Raw genomic sequence first — 15,634 nt, 5'->3', positions numbered from 1 at the left:
AATCCCAGAAAAAGAAACTTAGAAATTCATATTAACAAATGAAAATTGCAATATCTGAACTGAAATTAACATGCATTACAAAATATAAAGAAAATAGATCTCAAGTAGAAATACAGACCAGTATTCCAGAATTACAATGTTCAGAAAATGGAAAGCTTAGAAAAGGAAAATGAAGAACCAAAGCTTGCATGTAGTTGAGTCTTGGATCCCACTAAGAAAGAAGTTTCACTCTTGCTCTTGATGAGAGAATTTGAAGAATAGAAAGAACACTTAACAAAAGTTCAAGAATCTAAAAGTGAAGTATGAAAAACAAAAAAAAATGAAAATCCTCTCTCTCAGATCCTAATGACTCAGACTTCTATTTAACGAAAAAAAACTAAAGAGCTCCCCAAAATGCATTGCTGTCCTTCAGATTCTATTGGCATCCTATGGTTTAGATCTCTTTCAACTCAGCCAATTGTTCACATGCTCTTAATTCCTGCAATTTAGTGGTAAAAACAGTAAGTAGATTTATCTAAATCTCATCTTTTTTTACTTTTACCTTCATGGGCTGATTTCCCTACCTTTTGGGCCTTTCACCTGCTTTATTAATTCTTTCACAGCCCAATAGGAAGTAAAATATAGGTAAATATAGGTGTTTAAACAATCCAATTTTACACCTAACAACTGCCTTCTTCTTTACATGGTCATTTATTTTGTCACTTTGTATATGTTGATTTTATTGGTTTGCGTGATTTTCAAATGAAAATTCAACGCTTTTATACATGATTTTGGCCACTGTGTGTCTATGAATTCGGTCACTTTATGCTGTTGGCCGGTGGTATTTTTGACTTGTGCGAATTTGAGTTTGCTTTTAGTTGAGGCCTCTGCTATTCATGATGACTTTAGTATGTATTTAGTAATTGTTAGATTTTTATAATTAAGATTTAAACATCTACAACATATAACTTGCAACTAATAAAATATTTAACGTTATACATATATATGTATTGTTCCCAGGGAGTCCTTAGAGAAAAATGCATGCTTACTTTAAAGTTGTTCCAGGGAGTCGTTGTTAGAGAAAAAGACATGCTTTATTTTTACAGTCAGTGTTTGTATTCTTATATATATATATATATATATATATATATATGTTAGTACGTTGGTTATATATATAACGTTGGTTATATATATATATATATATATTTATATAATATATATATTATTGTGGCTATATTTATAAGATAATAATTATCTAAAATTAAATAAGTAAAATGATATGTCTTAAAAAGAAAATATTACCCAATTTCCTTGGAATTTTAGAATATGTATATTGATACTATGATGGTCATTGAACCAGATGTGTGAGTGCATTGGATTCTATTTGGGGTGTGGACCCTTGTGATACCGAGTTCGAGTCGGAGGGGCATACGGGTACAGGTAAGCTTTCGTGTCCTCGGTTTAGCCATGTTGTGGTTCCACCACGTCCCATGGGGATATGGTATATGCATGCTGTGTTACATACTTTTGATGTTTTGGAAATGCTGTTGAGCTATTGTATGTTAGTGCCTTGTTGATATGCATGGAGGTGTTCCACCTATACGGTAAGCCTGAGTATGTAGAACATACAATAAGGTGAGGCTGTGGGTGAGGTGCAAGCGGTGTTCCTTGTACTACATGTAGGGAATAGACGTATTCCTACATTTCTCTGGCCAGTAGATAGTGATTACACACATGCCATAGATATTTGTTGCACTACATAGTTTTGGAACTGATAATGATATAAATGCTTTTAGAACTTATATTGCACATGTAAGTGAGCTTGGGGTGGAAGATCCTTGAGGACCCCTTGTCTTACTGAGATTTCTTGTTTAGAGATCTCACCCCACGTTTGGGGAATGCTTATTTCAGGGTCAGGTAATGTTGAAACCTCAGGCGGCAGGAGGCCGGAGCTGAGTTAGATTGTTGTTATATTATGCTGCCATGATTGGATGCTGGATTTGCATGCTGTTTATACTTATAGCTTCAGTTATGTTTATGGAGTTTTACGTTGAGACTGGTTGCTTACTATGTTTATTTGGTGAGCATGGGGATTGTCCATGACACATAGTATTGTTATGTCTTAATTATGTCTTGAGTCTTTTGGAGTTGTAATAATGTATCAGTATATTGTCTGGATTACTTGATGTAATGCCGTGATTTAGATACACACTTTATCTATATATTGAGGTATTTCAGTAGATGTCTTATTGCAATTTACATACAGGCGATATTTTATGAAATTGATTAAGTAATCAAGTTGGTAATTGATAATGACGTCATAATTGAAAAGAAAAAGAATATTCCGCAATTTTTTTTATTAAGCACCGCTTAATACGATGTAATGTTAATATTCCGAGTATACACGGGGTGTTACACTCGGGATGTTACAGAGATGGTATGGTTGCCTTAGGGAGATAACTAGGCTAGTATCCAGACAATTGGAGGAGAATAGGGGCGGGGGGAGTGTACCTGCAAGGCACTCCGACGTTTAAGTCAGTTTAATACTCAAGAATATATGACCGTATTTGGACTAAATGCCTCTGTATTTATACTGAGAGGATGCCTTGCTTCATGCCGCTTTTCTATAATGGTATTAACTCCTATTGGTGGAGCATAATATCCTTTCACATATTATTCCTTGGGAGAGATGCCTATAGTTAGGATAACCTTTGTAGAGGTTGGGGTGAGCTGGTGTTGTCGTTCAGTCATTGGTTTCATGTGATGGTCAAATGGCTCTGAGCAGCTGATCTCACCGTAGTTCCATTTGCCTGTGCATCTTGGCAAGTGGTTGTCAGTCAAGTTGGCGAGATGCCCACAGTTTCTACGCGGGAAGTACACGTTTTCTTCAAAGTTAAGTCATGGTTTTTTTGGACCTCTGTTGGACTGGGCCTTTGTAAGAACCCACACCGTAAAATAAGGAAATTATTAATTAATTATGTTAAATTAGGAAATGATTCCATAATTGACCCTAATAATTATTATGAGGCTCTAATAATCATATTAAGTGATTAAGAATGCTGAAAGTCGCTTTTCGGAAGAAAAATGCAGATACCGGTTCTTCTAGTCGGTATGAATGCGTACCAAAAAAGTATCCCGGAAAATTATAATAAGTACATGATAATTACTAGAATAATATGTAAGACTTGTAAATCGAGTTTCAAGTCAATATAATGAGAACTGGTGCCAAAAATTGATACTGGCTATGAAAAACGTGTACCGAAAAGGTGCTCCAAAAAATATAATAAAAATATGATAATTCTTGTAAACTTGAGTAGGTTAAGAATCCTGAGTTTGGGATTAAAATGCTAAGCGTAGCAATTAAATTTAATACTGTGTGTTTAATGCTTAAGTGACCTATAAATACTCTTATTAAGGGCACACAACCCTAGAAAACAGACTTCTATGCGTGAGTTGTTGAGAGCCTGATCAGTTTGGCTGCTCCTTTGGGTTTTCTTCTCCATTTCTTGAGCAAGTTGGCTCCTTTGGCTTTAAGTCTTCTCTTTTCCTCATCCTTAGCACTATGGTTGGGTGTGATGGTCACTTGTGAGTGGGAGAGGAGCTTATGTTCTGAGTTGTGTTGTTGTCTTAGTGAGCTTGAGGTGCTGTCTTGTTGAGTTGGGGGTTGTGGAGTCATCTTCTTGGTTTGTGAAGCTTCAAGGAGCTTCCTTTGTGAAGAAAGGGCCAAACTTTGTGGCATTTTCGTTGGTCTTGTGTAGTCAGTTTGTTGGAGCTGGTTGTGAGCTCCAAGAGCAGCCCTTGTTTCTGCTTTGAAGCCTTGAGTATGTACCTCAACTTGATCATGAGTTTTTATGCCTAAAAATGGAACCTTGATGCATATAATGGTTAAAAGATGATAACTTAGCGTTGGGTAATGTCAATCACACATAGAAATGCATGTTTAAGTGTCTTTAATCGGTAAAAACCCAACCTTGGAAGGATATCTTCATGAAATGCAGAAACTGCATTCTGTCGTGAAATATCCGGATATCTGTTTGTGGAATATCCGGATATTGGATATCCGGATATGGCAATCTGGATATCCAGATATTGGATATCCGGATATGGGGATCTAGATATCCGGATATTTATATCGGGATATGGACAGTGAGATATCCGGATATTGCATATCCGGATATATCCCCGAGGAATATCCAGATATTCTGTGATTTCGAAGAACAGTAGCTGTGCTATGAGGACAGTAGGCTATTGGGGGTTTGTGGACCCTAGAGTGATGAAGTTGAACTTCTGTAATTAATTAATTAAGTCAGAATCATGTGATTAAGGGCTTATGGCTTGTGTGAAGCCTTAAGACGTAAAATGTAACGGAAATGCGTTGTCTTTAAGTTGTATGCTTGTGGTGCATGTTTAAAGATATACTATTGGTCCATAATAGATTGTGATACTGCTGTGTTTGGACCTTGAGATTGTGGACTCTTGGCATTGGATAGTGAGCTTGCAAGGTAAGCTTTCGTGTCCTCGGTTTAGCCATGTTGTGGTTCTACCATGTCTCATGGGGGTATGGTATATGCATGCTGTGTTACATACTTTTGATGTTTTGGAAATGCTGTTGAGCTATTGTATGTTAGTGCCTTGTTGATATGCATGGAGGTGTTCCACCTATACGGTAAGCCTGAGTATGTAGAACATACAATAAGGTGAGGCTGTGGGTGAGGTGCAAGCGGTGTTCCTTGTACTACATGTAGGGAATAGACGTATTCCTACATTTCTCTGGCCAGTAGATAGTGATTACACACATGCCACGAATATCTGTCGCACTGCATAGTTTTGGAACTGATATTGATATAAATGCTTTTAGAACTTATATTGCACATGTACGTGAGCTTGGGGTGGAAGATCCTTGAAGACCCCTAGTCTTACTGATATTTCTGGTTTAGAGATCTCACCCCACGTTTGGGGAATGCTTATTTCAGGATCAGGTAATGTTGGGGTTGAGGGCCCAGGCGGCAGGAGGCCGGAGCTGAGTTAGATATTGATGATATTATATGCTGACTTGTTGGATGCTGGATATGCATGTTGCTTTTATGCTTTGAGCTTCATTTTATGTTTATGATTATCTTGTTGAGACATTGTTGATTCAGTGAGCATGAGGATTGTCCATGACACATAGACCAGTTATGTCTTAGTTTTTTTGGAGTTGTAATAAGGTATCAGGATATTGTCCGGACTACGTGATGTAGATCTGTGATTTAGATACTCACTTTATATATATATATATATATATATATATATATATATATATATATATTGAGGTACTTCAGTAGATGTCTTATTGCAAGTACATTCAGGCGATATTTTATGAAATTGATTAAGTAATCAAGTTGGTAATTGATAATGACGTCATAATTAAAAAGAAAAAGAATATTTCGCATTTTTAATTAAGCGTAGCTTAATACTGTAACATCCCCGTCTCGAGCCGGTTCAATTAACATGTATATGATATAAACAGAAACAGCGGAAGACTTAACTTATGAAAATACGAGCTAACTTTTTCTTTTTCTTTTTAAATTCTCATTCGACGTAAACGAAAATCGGACAGAGTTTCCTCTATAAATTGGACAACTGGGGATTTTCCAATCCCACTCAGAAACATTTCCTGATAAACAGTTTATACAGCACATCAATCCAGAAGTACCAGTCATGCGAATATAATCAGATACCCATCCATGGGTGCATGCATAACTTGGCTCCGTGCCACTATATCTAACAACATGCAATCTAAAACGTAAACATATCTGAATACTACATCATCATATAACGTGCCTGAATACTCAAATGTACATGTATCAAACCGACAGACATGTACAAAACATATACAGGCCATATACAAAATAAAGGATCTAACATCATGATCCACAAAATACTGAAATACTATATGAAAGCACTATACTCCAAAATCCTCAGCCACGGGTAGCGTCCTTGACTCGAGAGGTCTCACCGGGGATCTGGGCACCTGAAAATATGGCCCCAACGAGGGGTGAGATTACAAATCTCAATAAGCTCTAGGTTTATAGAGAATTCTCCATACCCCTGGCTCACTCCTGCATGAAAGTCAGATACAGAGTATACAAATACAACATATAACAGATATCATAACAGAACAGAGCATATATCCATATCATATCAGAGATGTGTGCCGTCATTCCCAAGGGAGGACCCCAAGCGGTAATCAACGCACGTGTTCCCGAGGGAGGACCCCAAAGCGGAACCAGACATATCAGAGGCGTACACCATCAGTCCCGAGGGAGGACCCCAAAGCGGACATTGGGGTACTATACAATCAATGGCCAGAGATTGTTACAGAAATCATATTACAGAAGTCATATCAGAGCAAAACATATCATGTTATCAAATAACTCTATATGAATGCATCTCTACAAAGCATCTAAATAACAGTCATACAGTCCAACCATAGTTCACTAACCATGGTGGAGCACTCAAGCAGGAAAAGACTCCTTAAACATAGAGCTTACCTCTTGAAGCTTTACCAATACTCTTACTTGTTGCACAAGTTAATTATATCGCTTCAATAGAATTCCACTCCTTTTCAATCCCTAGGCACACCTAGAGAAGAATTTACAATCACATCAATAAAATGATACTATGCCATGATCCTTTCATCAAGCATACATTTTATCGCTTATTTTCATTTCTTTACATTTTTGCCAATCCTATGCCAATAACACAAGTCTAGGCCATTTCACTTCATATTCTTATTAATCTCATGTGTTGAACTCAACCCTTAATAAAATACATCATAATTTCATCATCCTTATTTTCACCCTATAAGGCCAAAACCCATAAAGAGGAAACCAAGGTTTTCTTTCTTTTTTTTTCTTTTTTTTATTTCATTTCTTTCACTTAATTTAATAACTCCACATACATAATTATATCTCTACCAAGTTCCAATTAAATTTTTGGAATCTCAAACCCTCCAAATCCTTCAAGGTCGAAACATCAAGGGTATGTTTCAAAAGATTTTCTTTCCAATTTAACATTCTTACTAACTCATCCAAATTCCACTTACTTGCACACATAAAACCCCTCTTAAAACATAAATTAAAATTTGCACAATAAATCTTATTACCCTATCAAAGGCCGAACATAGAGAGGAAAGACATATGATTTTTCTCTAATTTTTTTACATACTTACAATGCTCTTTTTCATTTCCTACATTCAAAATATCAAGGATTCATCATCAAATCAAATTTTAAAACATAATGCTTTCCCATCAAACATATTCATAGTTTTATAACTTAATTAATCAAGACACTACCATGGAAATAGAGGTTTGTTACCTCTAATCAACTACCAAAGCCTAGAAGACACATCTCCAAGCAAGGCTCCTTCAAAATGCACTTTTTCTTCCTTGATGAATAGTGTCACGAAAATGAGATGACAAGTATCTCTCTCCACACACGAAATCAGCTCAAACGGAGGGGTGGAATAACTTCCTTGGATGATTTCCTATGGATTGGTATATTGGGTGGAAGATTTGGTGGCTTTACCATGGAGAAATCAAAGAAAGAAAGAGACAAACCCTACCCTTCCCCCATGGCTGCTGCAACTCGGTTTTGAGAGTGAGGAGAGGAGAGAGAAATTGGTTTGGAATGAGACTTAAGTGACTTAATAGGTGAGCACATGTGGCCCTTTTTATCCGGTTATTTTTCTATCGCGTATTTTACTTAAAATGACCCGGAACTTAACTTAAAGCTAAGGATATATTTTTATTTTTCTAAAGTCATTTAAATTAATTTTTATTTCCTAAGGAACAATATTCATAATTCACAGTATGGTTTCTGCACCGTTTTTGACGCAATGCACTGTGAACCACTAACTGTACTTTATTTATTTTTGAAACTTAACACTTATAAACTTATCATTTTCTTGGGCCTATATTGAATTGCTTGGCATATATTGGACTTTCTTATTCTTATTTCATCAATTATTTGTTTCTGGACTCTACCGGTTGCTTAAACAACAGTACAAAATACCCGGTAGAACACTATTCAGGAGATTTTCACGGAAAGTGCCAGACTATACAATTTTTCGTTCTGAACTCATATTTGTCGTCAGAATTGTCAAATTATGTTTCTAAAATCATTTGGCTCATTTAAGCTCTACCGGTTAATTCACAAAACTGTAAATTCTCCAGCAGAACACACTGTTCATAACATAGTCATGATTACAGTCAAAATACTCGAAATCGCTCACTGAATCTAATTATGGCATTTAAATCCTTAAATTAAATCTCTAACTAAGATTTACCAGTTAGGGTCATTATAAATACGATGTAATAATAACACTACCGGATATATACAGGGTGTTACAGCCTTCATCTCGTAGATATAGATCACCATCAAATTTAGATTTGAACACAAATCACGACTACAAAGAGAAGATTCAACCAACTATGCTCATCCTCATTGGCTTTTAGCCTCTCATTTTTTATTATTATAATTTTGGTAACTATTAATTTTTTAAGGAAACTAACCTCCTTTTAAATTTTACTAATATGATGTTATTAACCTCCTTAAAGTTTGGGTTAAAGTGAAGAAGTTAAATAATCTCAACTTTAATATCTTATAATTTATGTGACAAGCCGGTGCCAATACAATTTTTTCCCCGTTAGCCAAAATTTTAACTAGCTAATCAGTTTAAAACTGTTGCTAATTGCATGTTATATTTAATTATCCATTTATGTTATTCGTGACTAACTTCCTTGTTTTTTTAGCCTTTTCAAAAATAACTTCATATTTTTTTATTTCACTTTGTCTATTCTATCCCTAGAAAGGAGAGAATCAAATCCTAATGGTAGGAATAATTTTTTGGTGTATCAAATGCACCCAATTATATATTTATTTCACATTTAGAGAATTTTTCATCACTTTTGAAAATTTGTTTTCCTGCCACATTGATTTTTTTTTCAAATGTAAAAAAAAAAAAATACCCAGTTAGATGTTAGATACATCTGATCTACCAAAGTTTTATCCTAATGGCAGGACTATTACTCTCAATCATTATTAAGAAAATCTTAGATTTAAATCTATGCAAGTTATTCTAAATTTGAAACGAATAATGTTACACATATTTAAAGCAGTGCACAATGCATGAATCAGCTACAAAGTTCTCATACACTGATACCAACAAAGGAAAAAGGACCAACAATGTTATAAAATACTTTGTGAATGACCAAATCAATAATTGGGTTTCATACAATGCTCTTATAAAATGTTCTTAGATTCACTAATAAACACTCAACACAACATTTGCAACATTTTGTCATGGTATATATTGTGAAAATGTCAACTGACTAGTTCAGCTTTCACTATAATAAAAGTTTTGATTACTAAGTTTGCCACACTAATATGGTAGCTATTCTAATTATTTAATTTTTTTTTTAATTTAGTTATAGTAATTTATTAATGGGTTCGTCGTTTCTCCTTTCGCTGCTGATGAGAAAAGTTACAGCAAATTATTAACACTAGGATACGGGGTTGTATCCTGGCCTAAAAAAAAAAAAACACATCAGGATTCGGACGCGTATCTTGATAAAAATAAGTGTTGCTGCACTTTTTCCCATCTGCAGTGACATAAGAAATATATAACCCTTTATTAATTAATTACAACTAAAACTATGGCTATTTAACAATTTCTTTTATTAAAGACAGAAGTTGTTACATAGCTTTTTTTTTTGGAAATTGTTCAAATACTATCCCCAGCTGAAAGCTAATCCCCTCAAGACAGAGAAATTACGCGATCACGCGATCGTGAGTACAGCTTCTCCCAACAAAACCTTTTCTATACCTGTTGTCAAGAATTGAATTCTTATGAGCATGCTTAAAGAACCCATTTAAGTAAGCCGGTCTATTCTTGGTTAGTTGTCAGTAGCTTATGAGATATTAAATAACAAAATCTAACGGTTTTCATTTTTAAATTCAAACTTAAAGGAATTTAGTGATAAATAAAATTAAAGTCGACAAGTTAAGAAAACGTTAAAAGCATCCTAAATTTTTTAAGGCCACTAAGTTCAGTCTCTTCCCGCGGTGCCATTGGAATTGAAAATTTCGGTTTTGGCAGAAGCAGCTCCAACTTTCAACGATCATCTTCTCTTCACTTCGCTCTGATACAGAGGTTCATATCTCGATTCGCCATTGCAGGTCTTCTTCTTTTTCTTCTTCTTCAGTTCCTCTGTAATTGCAAAAATCTCTATCTGACATTGCGTTTGCTCGCTGAATTTCTCTTTATGATCATTCTGATTGTTTCTCGAATTTTTCGTCTTCAATCGAATTTCCGAATGTGATTGTTTGAACATTGTGGTTTTGCTTTGTTTCGTGTGAGGTTTTAGATCGCATCCTGCACGATGTTGCAATGGATGGGAGGATCCAGGCGGAAAGTCACTACTGTGAGTTGGATTTTTGCTGAAATTTGATTGATCTTTGGTGCATACTGCATTATGCTTTTAGTCCAAATGAGATTTCTGATTCCCTGAATAGTTAGGGGGAAAAGAAATCTGAATTTAATTTGAAGGATTAACATTGTCCTATAGGACAAGCCAATTTTTTTGCAACAAAATGATGACAAGTAAGGCAATCTACATGCTTGCATTGATTCTGAAGATAACATACTCTGGAAATTGATTTCGTGTTCATGGAAATCGTGAAGTTTTCTGAAAAAAAGGAAAGAATAAAGAAAAAAAAACTAGTCAATGCCTTTGCTACAAATTCGAAACATGGATTTCATGGGTTAGCTAGCAGACGTATTTGGCCTGACATGCTGATGGGGACCTTTTTAGCAAAAAGGCTAAGCTTTGAAAAGTAACGTAAATGGGATAATAATTCTGATCCTTTCATTTAAATGATAAAAACATTAAATACAAATTACAATGAGCAGTTTCTTTCCACTAATTACAGAAAACTGAAACTTAATAACTGACTTCCCACTAATTAAAACTTAATAACTGACACCGCAGAAAATAAAAACTAAACAACAAAAATACAAGAATGCAGTGGACGTGCATTTGGTCTATTAAAATAACTGAAGGTCAGCAAGTCTTTAACTTCTATTGTTGTATCTTCATTGCACGTAGTCTGAGAGGTAAGATGGTGGCTTACGTGGGCGAGGTGTTGGGACATTGACAGTTGGGTTTGTATCATCCCCCACCACTTCAGGACAAACCTTGTCCCCAAGGTTCTCAAGATCCGGTTCTGGAAGGGCCAGCTTGTTGGGTGTGTTGGGGTCTCCATAAAAAGGTTTAAGTAATGACACATGGAAGACAGGGTGTATACGGGAGGAAGAAGGTAAGGAAAGCTTGTAAGCAACTAAACCAATGCGAGCAAGAATTTGGAAGGGGCCATAGTAACGTCGGGACAACTTATAGGATTGACGTTGGGCTAGGGAATGTTGTCTATAAGCATGAAGTTTAACAAGGACCCAACTTCCAATGGAAAATTGGCGATCAGTGCGTTTGCTGTCAGCAAGAGCTTTCATGCGTTGTTGGGCCTTTTGTAAGTTACTTCTGAGTGTTTGCAGCAGTGTGTCTCTATCATGCAATAGGCGATCCACTTCAAAGTGTGGAGTACCACCCGAAATATAGTCAGGAATAGTCGGAGAGGGACGTCCATATAAAGCCTCAAATGGTGTCATCTTGGCAGAAGAATGGTATGTAGTATTATACCAATATTCTGCCCAATGTAATAGCTTGGTCCATGAGGATGGGTTGTCCATGGTAAGGCTACGGAGATACTGTTCTAGACAACGATTCACAACCTCGGTTTGTCCATCGGTTTGTGGGTGGTAAGCCGAGCTGACCTGTAGTGTGGTGCCATGCTGTTTGAAGAGTTCCTGCCAAAAGGAGCTTAAGAAAACCGAGCCACGATCAGTTGTGATACTTTTGGGGATGCCGTGGAGCTTCACAACATGTTGAATGTATGCACTGGCTGCACTCTGAGCGGTGAAACTAGTGGGCAGGGAAATAAAATGCGCATACTTTGATAGACGATCAACCACTACTAAAACAGAAGTCTTGCCTTGTGAAGGCGGGAGACCAACAATGAAATCCATGGTGACATCATCCCAAACGCGTGTTGGAATGGGAAGCGGTTGAAGGAGGCCCTGAGGTGAAGTGGCAGCATACTTCGTTTGTTGACAAACCGTGCAATGACGAACCCACTTCTTGATATCGACCTTCATCTGTGGCCAGTAAAAAGCTTGAGTCAATCGCTTTAGAGTGCGATAATATCCAGAGTGGCCACCAATAAGAGTACTGTGATGATCATCAAATACTTCTTTGCACAATGGGGAAGGATTAGGAAGGAACAATCTGTTTTTATAAAACAAAAGACCATCAGTGTAACGATAATGAGGATAAGCAGTGGGGTCCTTACGTAAGGCAGCAATGATGGTGAGAGACTTCTGGTCCTTTTGTAGCAATTGTTGAATTTTGGTGAAGAGGGCTGGTAATGGAACAGAAAGAGCATGCATGGTAGGACAACGTGACAAAGCATCTGCAGCAGCATTATGCTTGCCAGGCCTGTAGACAATTCGATAATGAAAGCCCAAAAGTTTGTAAAGCCATTTTTCCTGCTCAGGAGTGTGGATGGATTGGTTGAGTAGGTGCTGGAGACTATAATGGTCTGTACGGATGAGGAATTCGCGGCCTAAAAGGTAGTGGCGCCATTTGTGAACAGCCTCTGTGATAGCACATAATTCTTTGACATATGTAGAGGCAGCACGAACTCTTGGGGAGAAAAGCTTGCTGAAGTACGCCAGAGGATGGTCATGCTGGGTGAGGACAGCGCCCATGGCATCACCGGAAGCATCTGTTTCTACACAAAATGGGGCGGAGAAATCTGGTAGCTGAAGAACAGGTGCATTGGTGAGGGCCTGCTTGAGGTTTTCGAGAGCTTTGTCTTGATCCTCTGTCCAAAGAAAATTATTTTTGCATAATAAAGAGGTCAGAGGAGATGCAATAGTAGCATACTGTTTAATGAAGCGCCGATAATAACCGGCCAAGCCCAAGAAAGCTCTAAGTTGAGTGATGTTACGAGGAGTAGGCCACTCCAAGATTGCTGTAATTTTAGCATGATCAACAGCAATACCAGCAGCAGAAATGATATGACCCAAGTAATTAATTGTAGTTTGTCCAAATGAACACTTAGATAACTTGATGTGCAATTGGTGCTGAGCCAGCAGTGAGAAGACATCACTCAAGTGGGTTAAGTGGGATTCCCATGTGGGACTATAGACCAAGATGTCGTCAAAGAAGACGAGCACGAAGCGGCGCAGGTAAGGAGCAAAGATGGAGTTCATGGTGGCCTGAAAGGTGGATGGTGCGTTGCAGAGTCCGAAGGGCATGACTTTGAATTCATAATGTCCTTGGTGGGTACGAAAAGCAGTGGCGAGAATGGAATCTGGGTGCATACAAATTTGGTGGAAGCCGGAGCGAAGGTCAAGTTTGGTGAAATATTTGGAGCCCCTAAGTTCATCAAAGAGCTCGTCAATGGTGGGGATAGGGAAATGGTCACGGGTAGTGATGGCATTGAGGGCACGAAAGTCAACGCAAAAGCGCCAGGTACCGTCTTTTTTACGGACAAGGAGGACAGGTGAACTAAATGGGCTTAGGCTAGGCTGAATGAGTCCATCTTGCAACATTGAATGAACTTGACGCTCAATTTCTTGTTTCTGAAAGTACGGGTAACGGTAGGGTTTGACATTGACGGGTTTGGCTCCTGGAAGTAAGAGGATGCGGTGATCTTGGTTTCTGGGGGGAGGAAGACCACTAGGTGGCTCAAGGAGATGGTGAAAGGGTTGGATGATAGGGGCAATGCCGTGTGGAATAGTGGGAGAAGTGGATGTAGAATCTGTATTAAGGTGAAGATGGTAGAGTGTTGCGATGGAAGAAGTAGCCAAGTGACGTCTTACTGTGGATGATGTAATAGGGGTGGACATAGGAGGAGTGTATCCATGAAGTGTGACAGGTTCAGAGTTGAAATGAAATGACAAGGTAAGGAGACGGTAGTCAAAGGTAACTGGGCTTAATTGACGCAACCATTGAGCTCCAAGAACAATATCAGCACCATGGAGGGGAAGAACAAATAAATCAATGTGAAAAATGTGTCCAGGAAGTTGAACAGGAACAGCAAGACACAAACCAGAGCACTGCAACGTATCTCCATTACCCACTGTAACAGGAAAATAGTGATTGGTATCTACAGGAAGATGAAGGTGGTTTGCCATCCGTTGTTGAATGAAGTTGTGAGTTGAACCGCCATCCACTAAAACTTGTACTGTGACACCCTTAATGTACCCTTGCAGACGAAGTGTACGAGGAGAGTCTTGGCCAGCAAAGGCATGGAGAGAGATGTCAAGTGTTTCGGTTGAAAGGGGGGTGATTGGGTCGATTTCAGTTTCGGGTGGAATGTCAGTGATATCCTCTACGAGAAGGAGATTGGAGGGTTGTTTGCACTTGTGGCCACGGGAGAATCGTTCGTCACAATTAAAGCACAATCCTTGTTCACGGCGGGTTTTCATTTCCTCAGGTGTGAGGCGACGGACACCGGGTGGAAGGGAAGGTGTTGAAGAAATGGAAGGGCGTGACAGAGTCGTTGATTTTGGTGCAGGCAAGGCTAGAGCAGTGATGGCAGTGGGTTTAGAGTGTAGATCGGCAAGTTTCTCCTCTTGTAGTTTGGCTAATCCTTGGGCGGAAAAAATAGTGGTTGGTTGTAAGGCCTGGACTTCTTGTCGTATGGCTGGTTTGAGACCGGAAATGAAGTTGCGAAGGAGGAATTCTGCAGGGAGGTTGGTGGTACGGTTGGCTAATGCTTCATACGTGGCAATGTAGTCAGCCACAGAGGTGGTCTGTTGAAGTTTGGCTAAGGATCCCATATGATCAGTATATGGTGAGTCACCAAAGCGAGCTTCTAATGCTTGCGTGAACTCGTTCCAGTCATGAAATGGATGATTAGAGTGCATCCATTGAAACCATGCTAGAGCTGGTCCATCCATGTGGAAGGAAGTTATTTGGAGCTTTTGGTGTTGGGGAGTGTTGTGGAAGTCAAAAAATTGTGTTGCTTTGAAGAGCCATCCTGATGGATCACTGCCATTGAACCGAGGAAACTCTAGCTTAAAGGCACGAGGTTGAAGGACCGGAGGGAAATGAGGTGGTGTGTTGGAAGAATTGGTATTGTTGCTAAGTGTCAGTTGATCAAGGCGCCCCAGCAAGGTGGTGAGAGTAGTTTGAACTTCATTTAGACGAAGGACAGTTTGGTTGGTTTGTTCTGTGAGTTCAGAAATTTGGGTAGAGGTTTTGGTGGTAGAGTCACGAAGTTGATTGATATGGTTTGTTTGAGTCTCTTGTGTTTCTTCAAGCTTCCGGAACCGTGTTCCTTCTGCCATGGAGGGAGAGTGTGTTCAATGAAAGCACCAAATGATGGGGACCTTTTTAGCAAAAAGGCTAAGCTTTGAAAAGTAACGTAAATGGGATAATAATTCTGATCCTTTCATTTAAATGATAAAAACATTAAATACAAATTACAATGAGCAGTTTCTTTCCACTAATTACAGAAAACTGAAACTTAATAACTGACTTCCCAC

This window comes from Gastrolobium bilobum, unplaced genomic scaffold, assembly GCF_033153095.1.
Source record: "Gastrolobium bilobum isolate Gb01-03AN ecotype WA unplaced genomic scaffold, APGP_CSIRO_Gbil_v1 utg14995, whole genome shotgun sequence".
Lineage (NCBI taxonomy): Eukaryota > Viridiplantae > Streptophyta > Magnoliopsida > Fabales > Fabaceae > Gastrolobium > Gastrolobium bilobum.
Note: the sequence above shows the minus strand (reverse complement) of the source record.